Source organism: Lissotriton helveticus, chromosome 4_1 (genome assembly GCF_964261635.1).
Source record: "Lissotriton helveticus chromosome 4_1, aLisHel1.1, whole genome shotgun sequence".
Taxonomy (NCBI): Eukaryota; Metazoa; Chordata; class Amphibia; order Caudata; family Salamandridae; genus Lissotriton; species Lissotriton helveticus.
The window spans coordinates 1,600,862,943-1,600,876,933 of NC_136063.1; the positions used below are offsets into that span (position 1 = coordinate 1,600,862,943).

The window sequence follows — 13,991 nt, forward strand, 5'->3', positions numbered from 1 at the left end:
TCTGCAGCTATCAGTGAGGACCCCGATTGGGTCAGCGAATTCCCCAGCAAAAGTGCTCCGCCAGCACTTAAGGTTCGGTAAAACCTTCAGAGTCTATGGTCAAATTTCGGACAGAGAGCTCCGCAGCACCTCTGTATCAAGTCACCTATTGAGTGCGTTGGGTCAGTGACAGGTCAGCTATTCAGACAAGTCGGACAATTTCCCTAGGCGAACCTAGGCTAGATATACTGTTTTGGGACAGGGTACCACCCCCCAATGTTGCAAAGTGTCAGAATCCCCAAATTTCGATTGGTCCTAAGGTAGGATTTGGTTAACACACCAATCAGAACAGACTATTCTAAGGCCTAATTTGCATGTTAAGGTGCCGCCTAGCAAGATTGGGGTTCCCACGAGAAGTCACAGGGAATACAATGCAAATGAATACAATGTATTACAATATAATACAATCTAGATGCTCTTGCTGGGTGAAGGTGCATGTTCCCAGGCAGTCTCTGGCATCAACCTTCTTTGGCTTGGTTTCAATGCCACCGCACCATTGATTGATTCTGCGCAGACGGGCCCTTCAAGATGGACTCCCCAGCCCCATCACCCCTCAGTGCCGAGGATACATGAAAAGTAAGCGAAAACAAATTAATACATGGAAATAAATGAAGGCATTACATGTCATGATTTCGTACTTTAGTTTCATCATTATAAAAATATACTATGCGTTAATGGTAAGTGCAACAAACAATGTCACAAGAGCAGCAGCACAAGGCTTCACCATGTTAATACAGAGATACGCCATCTTGTGGCTATTACGCATGCGCACCCTTTCCCTCCAAAACTATCTCTAAGTGTAGTCACATGAGTGTGACTGACGCATGCGCAGAAAAGGAAAGTCAAGCAGCGGCCATTTTAGGGACACGGATTAATCGTCTTAGTAAAACACATATGCAAGCGTCACTATGATACATATATATCAGAAATAAAAGATTTTAGTAAAACGTACAATTCGTTACGAGGTTACAACGGTTTCGAGGTTCATGAATCGAGCAAGTCGCGATGCGAAATCTTGCTCTATCAATCCCCTCTTTGATGATATTTACTATCATCACAAAAAATGGAACCAGATGCCAACTTTCTTTCACACCTTGTACATTTCTATCTCTTCCAACAGGCGATTCAGTTTCTCTTTTTCATTTTTGGTAGGGTGAGAATTTTTCACCTTTTTATAAATCTGATTATTCATTTCTTCCAATTCAAGTTCATCCGCACTCCGTTTCACTCCTCTTGCATTCACCTGATACTTCTTAGTATGCTTTCGACATTTGCAACAGACAAATATGAGAAATAGGATCAGACCTATCACTCCAATTGGCATCAGTACCTTAAGTAATAAGCTTTTACCTAAACTAGCAAACCAATGAAATACATTGGAGAGACCATCAACCAGTCTCTTCCAGGCACTGTCAACCTCGAGTGGTTTGAGTTCCTTTTCCAAATTAGTAATGTTTTTCACATATCTTTTGAGCTGTACACTTTTGTCCGGAATGTAAGTGCAACAATGTTGCGCCTTCAACATCTGGCAGACTCCGCCCTCTTTTGCTAATAAGGTGTCAAGAGCAAGTCTGTTTTGCAAAACCATTGATCTGATCGCAACCATTTCGGTATTGACCAGCAGAAATCCATGAGCTGTGTCAGTAGACAACACATCCACTATTGTGGACAATTTGCAAATTCTGTGAGTGTTCAGAACCACTCCCACTCCAGGTATCAGTGCACTAAAAATACTACCCATTATTTCACCTACGCTTTCTCTTTTACTACGCACTAAGCCATTAGTATTTTCACTGCTTCCAGCAATTTCATTCACATGGTATATTCTCGGGAAGACAATGCCAAAATAGCAGCTTCCATACCATTGATCCGGCAATTTGAAATAAGCCTTGTCTCCACATATATAATAAATTCCAGGAAACACAGGCTCTGACCCATTTTTGAATCCCCAACCCCCAATTACCTTGTAATTGTGCTCACATTGACTGGAACCAATGAAAATGTTATTATAATAACTAGTCTTCTCGCGATGAAGACAGAGTTTCCCTTTCTTCTCGAAATCCAGCAACAAAGCAGGCCCTGCCCCGCCATTTGAGGTGCTTTCCATGTTTTCAGCCCATTTAGGTGTTCTCTGCCTTTTGTCATTTGCCTTTCTTTGGAAACTCTCCCTTCTTTTCTCTGCCATGTTTAAGAATACCTTTTCTTGTTCATGTAATGAACAGGTCAAGTTGTCTCTGTGTGCTTCATTTAAGTCTATAGTACCTATAGTCAGAAAATATTCTCCCATATAACGTGTAACGTCACTTCTAGTATGTACAGGATTCAGATTTCCACGAATGGGAAGTTAAGAAAAGATCACGTCATTATGAGAATAATAGTACTGCAACGGTCCTCTTTTGTAAAATAAGCTTGCTAAAATACTACAGGAGATTCCATAGGTCAGAGGTAGATGATGATATGTCACGCCTTCAGCCACAGAAGTAGGTAGCTTCATGCAGACATAGCAATCTTCTATTTCCATAGTTTCTACATAATGCACTAACAGGTTTGCGAAAACATTTAAATGTGTCTTGTTTCTAACTCCGTGGTAATGTAGTCCTTCCTCATCTGATGCTTCTAAGTCTCGTTTTGTCTGTCTGAGTGCTTTCTCGCGTCTTTCTACACTTCGTGTTGTCAGTTCTTCAGTATCAGGAGTCTGGGTAGGGTCAATATTAGTATTTTTGCTAACCATAAAGGGAATGAAAACTGTTAATCCTATCCAGATTACTATAACTATTACTATACTACATATGCACACCTTGCAGCATGTTTTGCAACAACTGCGGCTAGGTCTACTACTCACATTTGTATCAGACATTTTGGCTCAGAAATACAATTTTAACCCCTCTTTGTGGCTTTGCCCAGGTATTTTTATGCTGAGCCATTTCACGGAGGTTCTTCCTCTTCCTCTGCAGAGTAATCAGTAATCTGTTCTCCGTCGCTTTCGTCAGTAATATCAAGATCTTCAAAGTTTTCCAAGATTAAGTAGGTCCACTCCGGATCCTTGTATTTTTCGTTTTGTCTTTTTATTCGCTCACTCCTTCTCTTGGAGCTATCTTCAGGTATTTCTGCAATTCGGGGACTTTTTCTTATATCTGCAAGTTTCTCTTGGACAGTTTTTATTCTTAATCTTAGTCTCTTAATATACCTTGGCTCAATGTGCTTCTTTTTCTTGAGTCTTTTGGTTGGCACTGTTATTTGGCTTTCTTCTAATGCCCTTTTATTTTCATTTGTTTGTGGCACTTCAATTTCTGTTTTCTCCCTTTCTGTCTGACTAGTCCCAGGTCTTGTATCTATTTCTTCTGCCTGGTTACTAAGCTGGCCTTGTTCAGGGGAGTTTTGACTTTGGTTTTCAAATGTCTCTGTTTCTGTGTCCTGAACACGTTCTTCTATTTCTGCCTGATCCTGCTCGAGCACTTCGATCCCTTGATTTTCTTCTGCTCGAACTATTACACTATGTCTAGTTTGTCCCTTTTCGACATCAGGAGTCAGCGGAGGAGTATCGATCACTTGTTCTGTCCCTGTCTGACCTTCTTCTTCGTCCTCAGATTTGATGTGAATCTCAATGATCTGAGGGTCTTCGCCTGTGCCTTGCTCGACCTCTCTATTCCACTCTCTGTCTTCTCTTATTCGCTCTCTTGTTCTGAGTGGGTCTCCAGGAAGGTCGATTATGGGTATCCAATCTTCTGGCCAAATCCTCTGCAGCTCGTCATCAGCTACTTTCGGACCCACAGCGGTGGGATTCTCAGCAGTACTAGTGCTTGGCCATTCGTCATCGGCTACCTCTGGACCAACGCCTACAGGACCCTCAATGGGACTGGTGCTCGGCCGTCTGATATCAGCTACTTCAGGACCAACAGCTGTAGACCCCTCAGCTGGACGACCTTCTGCTCCAGGTTCCTCGTCGGGTATCACCTTCTGGGTATGGCTGGCATGGATCCACTTGGGAACGCGTGCACACTTCACCGCTGTCGTGGTGACCAGGATTACTTGGCGCTTTTGTCCCCACCTTGGTTCAAGGCAACTCGAACGAGTATGCTTCTTTATCTTAACCCAGTCACCAGGAACCAATTTGTGAAGTGGTGTTGTCGGGTTGGCGACGGCGTCTGCCCCAATCTGGCGAGAGATAGAACGCACTTGGTCACCCAGTTGCTTGCAGTATTCAAGTACCAAATCATCAGAAATGTTTAACAGTTTGTATCCTGGTACCCAAGCTTGTCTCATCACTCTTCCCATCAATATCTCATGGGGACTCAGGCCTGTTCTTCGATCTGGAATGCTTCTGAGTCCCATCAGAACAAGAGGCAAGGCATTTATCCAGTTCAAGCCAGTAGAATCACACATTTTTGCCAATCTATTTTTTATAGTGCCATTTATTTGTTCTACCACTCCAGAAGCCTCTGGATGATATGCACAGTGCAGCTTTTGAGTGATCCCGAATGCTTTGCAAAGCTGGGCCAAAATTTCATTCTGAAAATGGGTGCCTCTATCTGAATCAATAAAGACTGGAACCCCGAACCTAGGTATCAACTCTTTTAGTAGGAGCTTAGCTACTGTTATGGCGTCATTCTGTGTGGCAGGGTAAGCTTCCACCCACTTTGAAAATAGGCAGACAATGACTAGGACATACCTTTTTCCCTCACAACGAGGCATGGTAATGAAGTCAATTTGTATTCTCACAAAGGGACCCCCTGATCTCCCAATTTTCATCAATTCAACCACTGTTCTTTTGCCAGCGTTGAACTGCTGACAGGTCAAGCACCTCTGGCAGAGAGATTCTGCTACCTTCCTGAACTTCTTGTTGTACCAAGTCTGTTGAAATACCAAAACCATGGCGTCCCTCCCAATGTGTGATCCCTCATGTATCAATCGAGCCATTGGGGCAAGCAGGTGTCTGGGTAACACAGGCATACCATTTGGGCCTACAATGACACCATCCTCACATCTCGGTTTACAACCTTGTTCTTTCCACTTCTCTTTCTCTTCCCAGGGCGTCACATGCTGCCATTCTCTCACTTCATCCCATGTAGGCACTTCTTCAAACATTCTAAGTTGGCAGCTGTTTCCAACCCCACCCCAATTGGGATTTATTCTCATTTGTTCCATAGCACATTGTTTTGCCATCCGATCAGCAAAGTCATTTCCCATAGATACAGGGTCAAGGCCCTTCTTATGAGCAACACATTTGACCACTGCCAATTCCTTTGGTAATTGGATTGCCTCTAAAAGGTCTTGAACAACTTTTCCATTTCGAATGGGGGTACCTGAAGAAGTTAGGAATTCTCTTTGTAGCCATAATTAGCCAAAGTCATGCACAACCCCGTAACAGTACTGACTATCAGTATACACTGTCACTTTTTTGTCTTTTCCCAATTTGCAAGCTCTTATCAGAGCGATCAATTCGGCTACTTGTGCAGACTTTACTCCAAATAGATAGGATGCTTCTTCAATTTTGTGTAACGTGACTACAGCATAAGCAGCACTTAGGCCTCCTAGCTCATGCCTCAGGCATGAACCATCCACGAACCATTCCTCATCATGTACAGGCAGAGGAGTTTCTTTTATGTCTGGGCGAGGTTTAGTACTAAACTCTGTCAGGTCAATGCAGTCATGCTCATGATCTCCCTTATCTTCCATTACCATTGAGTCAGGGAGTAGAGTGGCAGGGTTTAAAATGTTACATCGGGTAATGACTATATTTGCAGCACCCATGAGAATCCTCTCATATTTAGTCAGCCGACTAGGGGTGAGATACTGAGTTTTCGTACGAGTCAATAGGATCACAACTGCATGTGGAACATACACAGTTACAGGATGTCCCATAATAATTGACTCACTTTGTTCTAAACTGGTGCAAGTTGCAGCTACTGCTTTTAGACATCCAGGTAGTCCAGCAGCCACTGGATCCAAAGTGGCAGAAAAATATGCCACAGGTCTTCTGATTAAACCATGCTCCTGAGTCAGGACGGACAATGCACAATTGTCACGAGTGTCACAGAAAAGGCCAAACTCCTTAGAGTAATCAGGCATTCCCAGAGCAGGGGCTGTACACAGGCAATTTCGCAACTGTGTGAAAGCTGTTAAGCTCTCATCATTCCATTCAACTGGGTCTTTTGCTCCTTTCTTTGTCATTTGTATCAAGGGCTTTGCGAGAACTGCGAATCCCACAATCCATTGCCTGCAATAACCTACAACTCCGAGGAACATTCTGATTTCTTTCTGAGTACGGGGTAACTGCATATTTTGAATTATTCTGACTCTCTCTGAGGTGACTTTTCTGATACCTTTTTCTATCTGGTGTCCCAGATATTTCACTGATTTCGAACAGAACTGTAATTTTTCAGGGGCCACTTTATGTCCCTTTTCACTCAGGTGATTCAGTAGGGCAATGGTGTCAACCACGCAATCCCTATGGCTTTTAGACGCCACCAATAGGTCGTCAATGTATTGTACCAAAACAGATTTTCCCGGTAAGACTAAAGTTTCCAGGCATTTTTTCAAGATTTGATTAAAGATAGAGGGGCTTTCAGTGTACCCCTGGGGGACCCTGTTCCAGACATATACGTTACTGTTGAAAGCAAATGAGAAAAGAAATTTGCTATCTGGATGCAATGGGATCGAAAAGAAAGCATGACATAGGTCGATCACAGTGAACCATTCAGCATCCCAGGGGATCTGATACAGAATCACTGCTGGGTTCGGGACAATAGGGCAGCAAGGAACCACTATCTTGTTTACCTTTCTCAGGTCCTGCACTACTCGATACTTGCCACTAGGCTTTTTGATGCCCATAATGGGTGAGTTGCACGGGCTACTCATTACTTCCTGTATGATGTTTGCTTCTAGCAGTTTTTGTATTTCAATGGCAACGCCTGCTCTTACTTCTGCACTCATTCTGTAAGGCTTGGTATTCGGGTATACTGCATTTTCCTTCATGGCTATTTGTATGGGGTCTATGTTTTTCATTAATCCCACATCCTTTCCAGTAAAGTCCCACACTTCTGACTTCACTGTCTGCTGGAGTTCTTCAGGCAAGTCCTGTATAGTCAGTCGTTTTATTTCTGAGTCAGGTCTAATTAACATTAGCTTGTAGATACCGTCTTCATCTGGGGTTTGAATTTCAACGCCCTTTGGTGTGCAAAAGATGGTACAATTCATTTTGCACAGCAAATCACGTCCCAGTAAATTTACCGGACTGGTATCACAGACAACAAATCTGTGCATTTGCTTAAAGTTTCCAATTGAGATCTCCATGGGTTCGGTAACAGGTGTACTAATCAATTGATTAGATACTCCTACTACTTGGATTGCTTCTCCCGAGAGGGGTAGGTTTGGAACGTCCACTGTTCTCACAGTAGAACGGGTAGCACCAGTGTCCAATAGAAAGGTGACATCATTTCCATCAACCTTTCCTTCAATGTATGGCCCTGACTGGTCTACCGGCAAAGAGGCGCCAAGTACGCACTCCTCGTCCTCCCCTCTCAGGCCCCGTCAGTACTGGTCATCACAGAAAAACGTATCGCTCAACAAATACTGCGAAGTTGCTGTATTTCTATCTTCATTGCCTCCCCAGACTTCTACATCATCACCCTGTGGTGACTTCCCTTTAAAAATAGGCTTTGGCGCTCGAGGCACTTGAATCGTTTTTACCTGCTGCTGGGTCTTTCTTTGTTTTTCATTCTGCGTCTGTGGAATTAAATCAGGTGTTTGGGCATTATCACCTTGTAAATAGGGACACTCGTCTCGCCAATGTCCAATTTCTCCGCACTGATGGCAGGGAAATTTCTTTTTCGCTTCCTCTCTACTCATTTTAGGTCGGGGCTTTCCTCCATTCCCTCCCCCAGGACCTTGGTTCTGAGTAACTTTATTTAATTTACTCAGTTGCTTTTCTTGCTGTTCTGCGAGCTTCACTTGCGCCCACATCACCTTTTCCTTCAGGGCCTTTTTCTTTTCTGCCATTTCGTCCTCACAGTACTTTGCGTACCGTAGGACCTCATCTATCTTTTTGGTATGCCAACAGATTTTATTATCCTTTATCCACTGACAAATTTCGGGTCTTAAACCGTTTACAAAATGAAGTGGGTCATGTCCTTCATCTCGATGTTATCTATACCACTGTATGTTTTAAATACCTGCAACAGCCTTTCATAAAAAAGAGTGCACTGTCTCATCCCTTTCCTGCGTAGTTCTATCTATCTTGGTCCAATCAGTTTCCTTGGCAGGCACTTTTAATTTCAAATGTTGAATTACTTGTTCATACTTCCTCATCACTTCCTTCGATGGTTCCCCTGTTTTGTCGTCTCTCGGGTATTCCTCACTAGGCCAAGCTATGGCTATCTTACACTCAGTCCACAAATCTACAGGGACCACTATGTCGAAGAACCCATCCAGGTCCATCCACAAGCATTTCTGCACTTTTACGAATCTTTCTACCTGCCGGTACCAATCGACTGGTTTTTCTCGTAATTTTGGGAAGTCATTGGTAAAGGACACAATATCCTGTCGGGACCATGGAACATGTACATATTTTCCTCCTGGCACTTCACGCATAGGGCATAACTGTTCTGGTTTTTCAGCTTCTCTTAGAGCGAATTCGGGAGTTACCTGCCTAGACCTGGCCTCATCTTTTTTCCTAGCCCATCTGGCTTTCCATTTTTCTACGTCTCCCCATTTCTGCAACACTGTCAATAGTTCTTTGACCTGTGCCTTTTTTCCTGATATATTCAGGTTTTCCAAATCTTTGTCTGAAAATTCTGCTCGGTATGGTTTCTGCAAGGGTTTTGATTTTGAAATGTCTATTCCCATACTAGCAGCAGTATCTGTCAATTTTTCATGAAGTACTCGGACATTGCGGGTAAGACTTTTGCACATAAACAACAGCTCTTCTTCAGAGTAGGTATTTAATCTGTCTAATCCTACATTTCCTGCCATTAATTCTTCTATTTCTACTCTCAGTTTGTAGAGGTCTAAAGGTTTCGTTTGCGAAGTTTGTTTCTCTAATTCTTGACTCCATCTTCCGATTTCCTCAGGTGTGACCAAAGTGACACTTCTAGTACCTGAAGTCGATTCCATCTGAATCTCCCTCGCATTGAAAGGATTATGTCTTTTCTGCATTCTTTTCCCTGTATTTCTAATGGGCAGATCCATCAGTGAGACCTCAGATTCACACTCACTTGTCTGTTCATCTACAATTAAGGGTTCTGGTCTGGGCTGGGCTATGCTATGACGGGAGTAATGACTGGAGGTTTTGGACTTTCATGCCGATCCCCGTACAATGAAACCACGGGTCCGATTGTTACTGGGATTGTCAATGCTTCAGGACTGGTGTTTAACTGGGTCATTTTGTGAATGATCTCAGCTCTCTGTTTTGCTAGGACCTCCTGCTCCTTCTCTTCCAGTAATCTCTCTAAGGATTTGTCATGTAACACCTGCGGGGTCAGTGTGGGAGCATAACTTGGGGCAGTGGGGTGAGTCTCACTAGGTCCTTCACCATAATTTGGTCTTGGGAACAGACTTCCTGTACCTAGGGATCTTCGTTCTTCCTCATACTGTGGCTGTAATAACGGCATTCCTGAACTTGAGGGTCTCATCTCGCCTCCGTAGGGAGGTCGAGAACAAAAATCTCCTTCACGGGAATATCCTATCTCCCCACTAGCTGACATTCTGGGGTATATGTTTCTGGTATCCACTGGTCCTAGACTCTCGGTATAGGGAGGAATGTGGTAACCCCCTCCTACACTTGCGGACCTAACTTCTTCCTGAGGAGGAAGTCTTCGGGAAATATCTCCTGCACTGGAAGGTCGATGTCCCTCATTATAAGGAGGCGGGCTTCTTGTACATAGGTCATCTAATAATTCATCATCCGACTCTCCCATGGGTATCCAATGTTTAGATTTTTCTAACCGTTTCTGTCCCCCAGAAGGATCATCTGCGGGCATCATGGGAAACAATCCCTCCACTATCATATTCTGCCTCCACTGTTTCATCTTTTTAGCTCGGGCTTCTTGCTTCAATTTTGGATAAAATTTAGTTAACCCTTTATCCATTCGGGGCTTATCCCTTTCAAAAGCCTCAATTTCCCATTCTTCTAGTGCTTCATACTGCGTTAACCTAGGTCTGGGATGTAAGTCATTCATGCGGGTTCTCAGATTGAATAGAATCCTACTATTAAATGTTCCATCTAACGGAAAAGCCAATACTCCGTCATCTTTCGTGTATTTCACCCAATTCTCCAACCATACACATGTGTTGTACCCTTTATCGAACATCATGAAAGATGCGGGAGTGTTGGGTTGCGGTATGACAACACCTTCTCTAGTTTTAATCGGCTTGTCCTTTTTGAAATAATTCTTCACTTTGTTTACGAGAGACACTTTTCTCTTAGTTCCGTACATAATGTCGTTTTTGACGCCTTTCCACTGATCGTTCTCAAATCCCATATAACGTGGATCAGGTCTGGTATGCGGTCTATACGAATGCCACATACGATTTTTACGAGTGACTTGTTTACAAAATCACTTCCAATCCGAGTGCGCCTATTATTTTCGTGCAACCAATGAAATGCACGAGTTCAAATAATCTCGACCAATGGGTGCGCGGCCTTTCGCGAGACAGTTCTCACGCTTTGGCACTCACCCCTCCTTTACAATTTCAGCTCTGCTACCAGCTCGCTACGCCTACCAATCCCAGCGCGGCACAGAGTGACGTCAGAGCCGCTTCGCGACTGACTCCCTCCTTCACAAGGTAACGGAAACTTTCTTACTTTCTAAAGTGTTCAGTGCTTGGTTATTTAACAACGAATACACATTCGCCACTGTGCTCAAGTGTCTAGACAGGAAAGATTTGTTTTACTGCAAGTAAACTACTTCCATTTACTTTTCACTCACTACGAGTAGATCTCTTCTGCCTACCCTTCACACTAGCATTGGTGAACCTGTTACTCCCCTAGACTCATCCACCTTTCCGGGATATATCCGAGTCTAAAGTTTCCCTAGCGAACCCCTTTGCTTTCACTCGAGCTCCGATGAACCTGCTACTCTTCCGGTGCGACCCTCACTAGGTTATGCCACAGTAGGAATTTTGCCAATGAACCTCGTTACTAACATTTATTCAATCATACATTCAGAAAACCCTAGTCAGTGCTTCCAGTTCTGCCTAACCTGCACCAACTTTCCTTAGAGCAAATGACCTCAAAGCAAGTGGATTCTATTCACCACTCGCTATTCAATTCCCCGGGGATTCCTAACATCATAAAAAACGTTTCACGTACGAATGGATTAATACATATAACAGTATAATAACAAGAACAATGATTTTAAAACATTTCATAATTTTTAAAGTAAACAAATTTCAAGCGACTGATCAGATCTCTTGAAGCGCCTACTCCTATAGCAGCATCCGACTTAGCTAGACTAACTGGTCCTACCTAACCTTTAACTATTCCCTAACCATCCTCTTCGCTACCAGAAAAATTACTGCTACAGATCGCGGGTCACCCGACCAATAATTCCGCCACTTCTGGCTTCGGGCCCATATACTTTACTTTATCATATACATTGATCAGATGACCACACAATCTACTATCAATAATTGTGAGTTCCTTTCGATGACTTCCAGTGTACCCAACTTACCATCCACCGTTATGGGTACCTATGACCACGATGGGTCAGGGAGCTAGCTGTAAAAGGAAAGGCAGCAAAATACAAAACCCAACTTTATTACTCTATTATATGAAATGACCACGGACAACTGGAAGTTTTGAAAGTTTTATCTTAAATTCAAAATAAAGGTCAGTCATACAGTTTTATCAAAAGAATGCTAGTGCGACAGGGAACCCGCTAAGTGAGAGGGAAAAACTAAGATAAGGGCAAAGTGAACACGCTATAAATCTGGGTTACTTTAGTCAGGTTTACGAGAGGAAAACCCAAGATCATAACAGGAAGTTGCAAACTGCAATACAAAAATGATTTCTAAAAGGTAGGGTAACATAGGAACACGCTATGAAATAAAAATGCAAAACGATTTTATGAAATGCAATGGTTGCAGGAGAAAGCATGGAAAATTATTCACTTGCAAAGGTATGTCTTTATTAAAGCAAAGACAGAAAAATAGAAAGGTGCAGTTTAAGAACTTAGAGCAATATTTACCTAGACTGGTGTGAAAACCAACCCTGGCCACGGGTCAGTTTAAGGACAGGAAAACCCTCAAGGAAGGATAACCCTCAGTGGGACAGCAGGTGCAGAATGGACACCCCAGGACAGGACAGGAAACCCAGATTAGGATCAGGACAGGACCACCAGGATACGACCAGCACCCGCAGTTCGGAAGCAACGCCTGCGCTCCACCCTCTCTGCAGCTATCAGTCAGGACCCCGATTGGGTCAGCGAATTCCCCAGCAAAAGTGCTCCGCCGGCACTTAAGGTTCGGTAAAACCTTCAGAGTCTATGGTCAAATTTCGGACAGAGAGCTCCGCAGCACCTCTGTATCAAGTCACCTATTGAGTGCGTTGGGTCAGTGACAGGTCAGCTATTCAGACAAGTCGGACAATTTCCCTAGGCGAACCTAGGCTAGATATACTGTTTTGGGACAGGGTACCACCCCCCAATGTTGCAAAGTGTCAGAATCCCCAAATTTCGATTGGTCCTAAGGTAGGATTTGGTTAACACACCAATCAGAACAGACTATTCTAAGGCCTAATTTGCATGTTAAGGTGCCGCCTAGCAAGATTGGGGTTCCCACGAGAAGTCGCAGGGAATACAATGCAAATGAATACAATGTATTACAATATAATACAATCTAGATGCTCTTGCTGGGTGAAGGTGCATGTTCCCAGGCAGTCTCTGGCATCAACCTTCTTTGGCTTGGTTTCAATGCCACCGCACCATTGATTGATTCTGCGCAGACGGGCCCTCCAAGATGGACTCCCCAGCCCCATCACCCCTCAGTGCCGAGGATACATGAAAAGTAAGCGAAAACAAATTAATACATGGAAATAAATGAAGGCATTACATGTCATGATTTCGTACTTTAGTTTCATCATTATAAAAATATACTATGCGTTAATGGTAAGTGCAACAAACAATGTCACAAGAGCAGCAGCACAAGGCTTCACCATGTTAATACAGAGATACGCCATCTTGTGGCTATTACGCATGCGCACCCTTTCCCTCCAAAACTATCTCTAAGTGTAGTCACGTGAGTGTGACTGACGCATGCGCAGAAAAGGAAAGTCAAGCAGCGGCCATTTTAGGGACACGGATTAATCGTATTAGTAAAACACATATGCAAGCGTCACTATGATACATATATATCGGAAATAAAAGATTTTAGTAAAACGTACAATTCGTTACGAGGTTACAACGGTTTCGAGGTTCATGAATCGAGCAAATCGCGATGCGAAATCTTGCTCTATCAGGAGTGATCGAGAGTGGATTCCAGAGCCCGCTCCTGCACGGGCCCCCGCGGGGCCTCCCTCCCACCTGCTTCCGATAGCCGCTCCTCACCGGGTAGCTGCTGTTGCGGACAATCATTCCTGGAGTGCTGGTCCTCGGCTCCCGATGGGGAGGCGGGGGGCGGGGGCGGCGCGGCCAGGGGCTCCCGAGCAGGGACAGGCTGACAACTTCCAGCCTGCTAACTTTCTGCGGCTCCTGCAGGAGCGGCGGCTGCGATGACCGGGCGGGGCAGGACAGCGGCGGCGCAGGAGTCGGAGCCCGAGCAGTATTTGGTATCCCATACAGTCCCGTAGCCCCTGCCCTTCGGCCGCCTCCGGGGCTCCGCCCTGCTAGCGCGTCATTGGCTGAGCGCCCCTCATCACTGGCTCATAACCAGAGCTCCCTGCTAGTCCCGCCCCTTACCGAAAGAAGTATCTGGACCCCGCCTCGGCGCAACCAGACCTGGCAGCGGCACACCGAGCA

The 13,991-nt window shown here is 44.3% G+C and overlaps 1 protein-coding gene across 1 annotated transcript in view; it reads left to right on the plus strand.

Annotated features, from left to right (window-relative positions):
- MATCAP2 (microtubule associated tyrosine carboxypeptidase 2) overlaps positions 1-13,991 on the plus strand; it is a 334,412-nt gene that overhangs the window by 42,793 nt on the left and 277,628 nt on the right. The window lies entirely within an intron of this gene.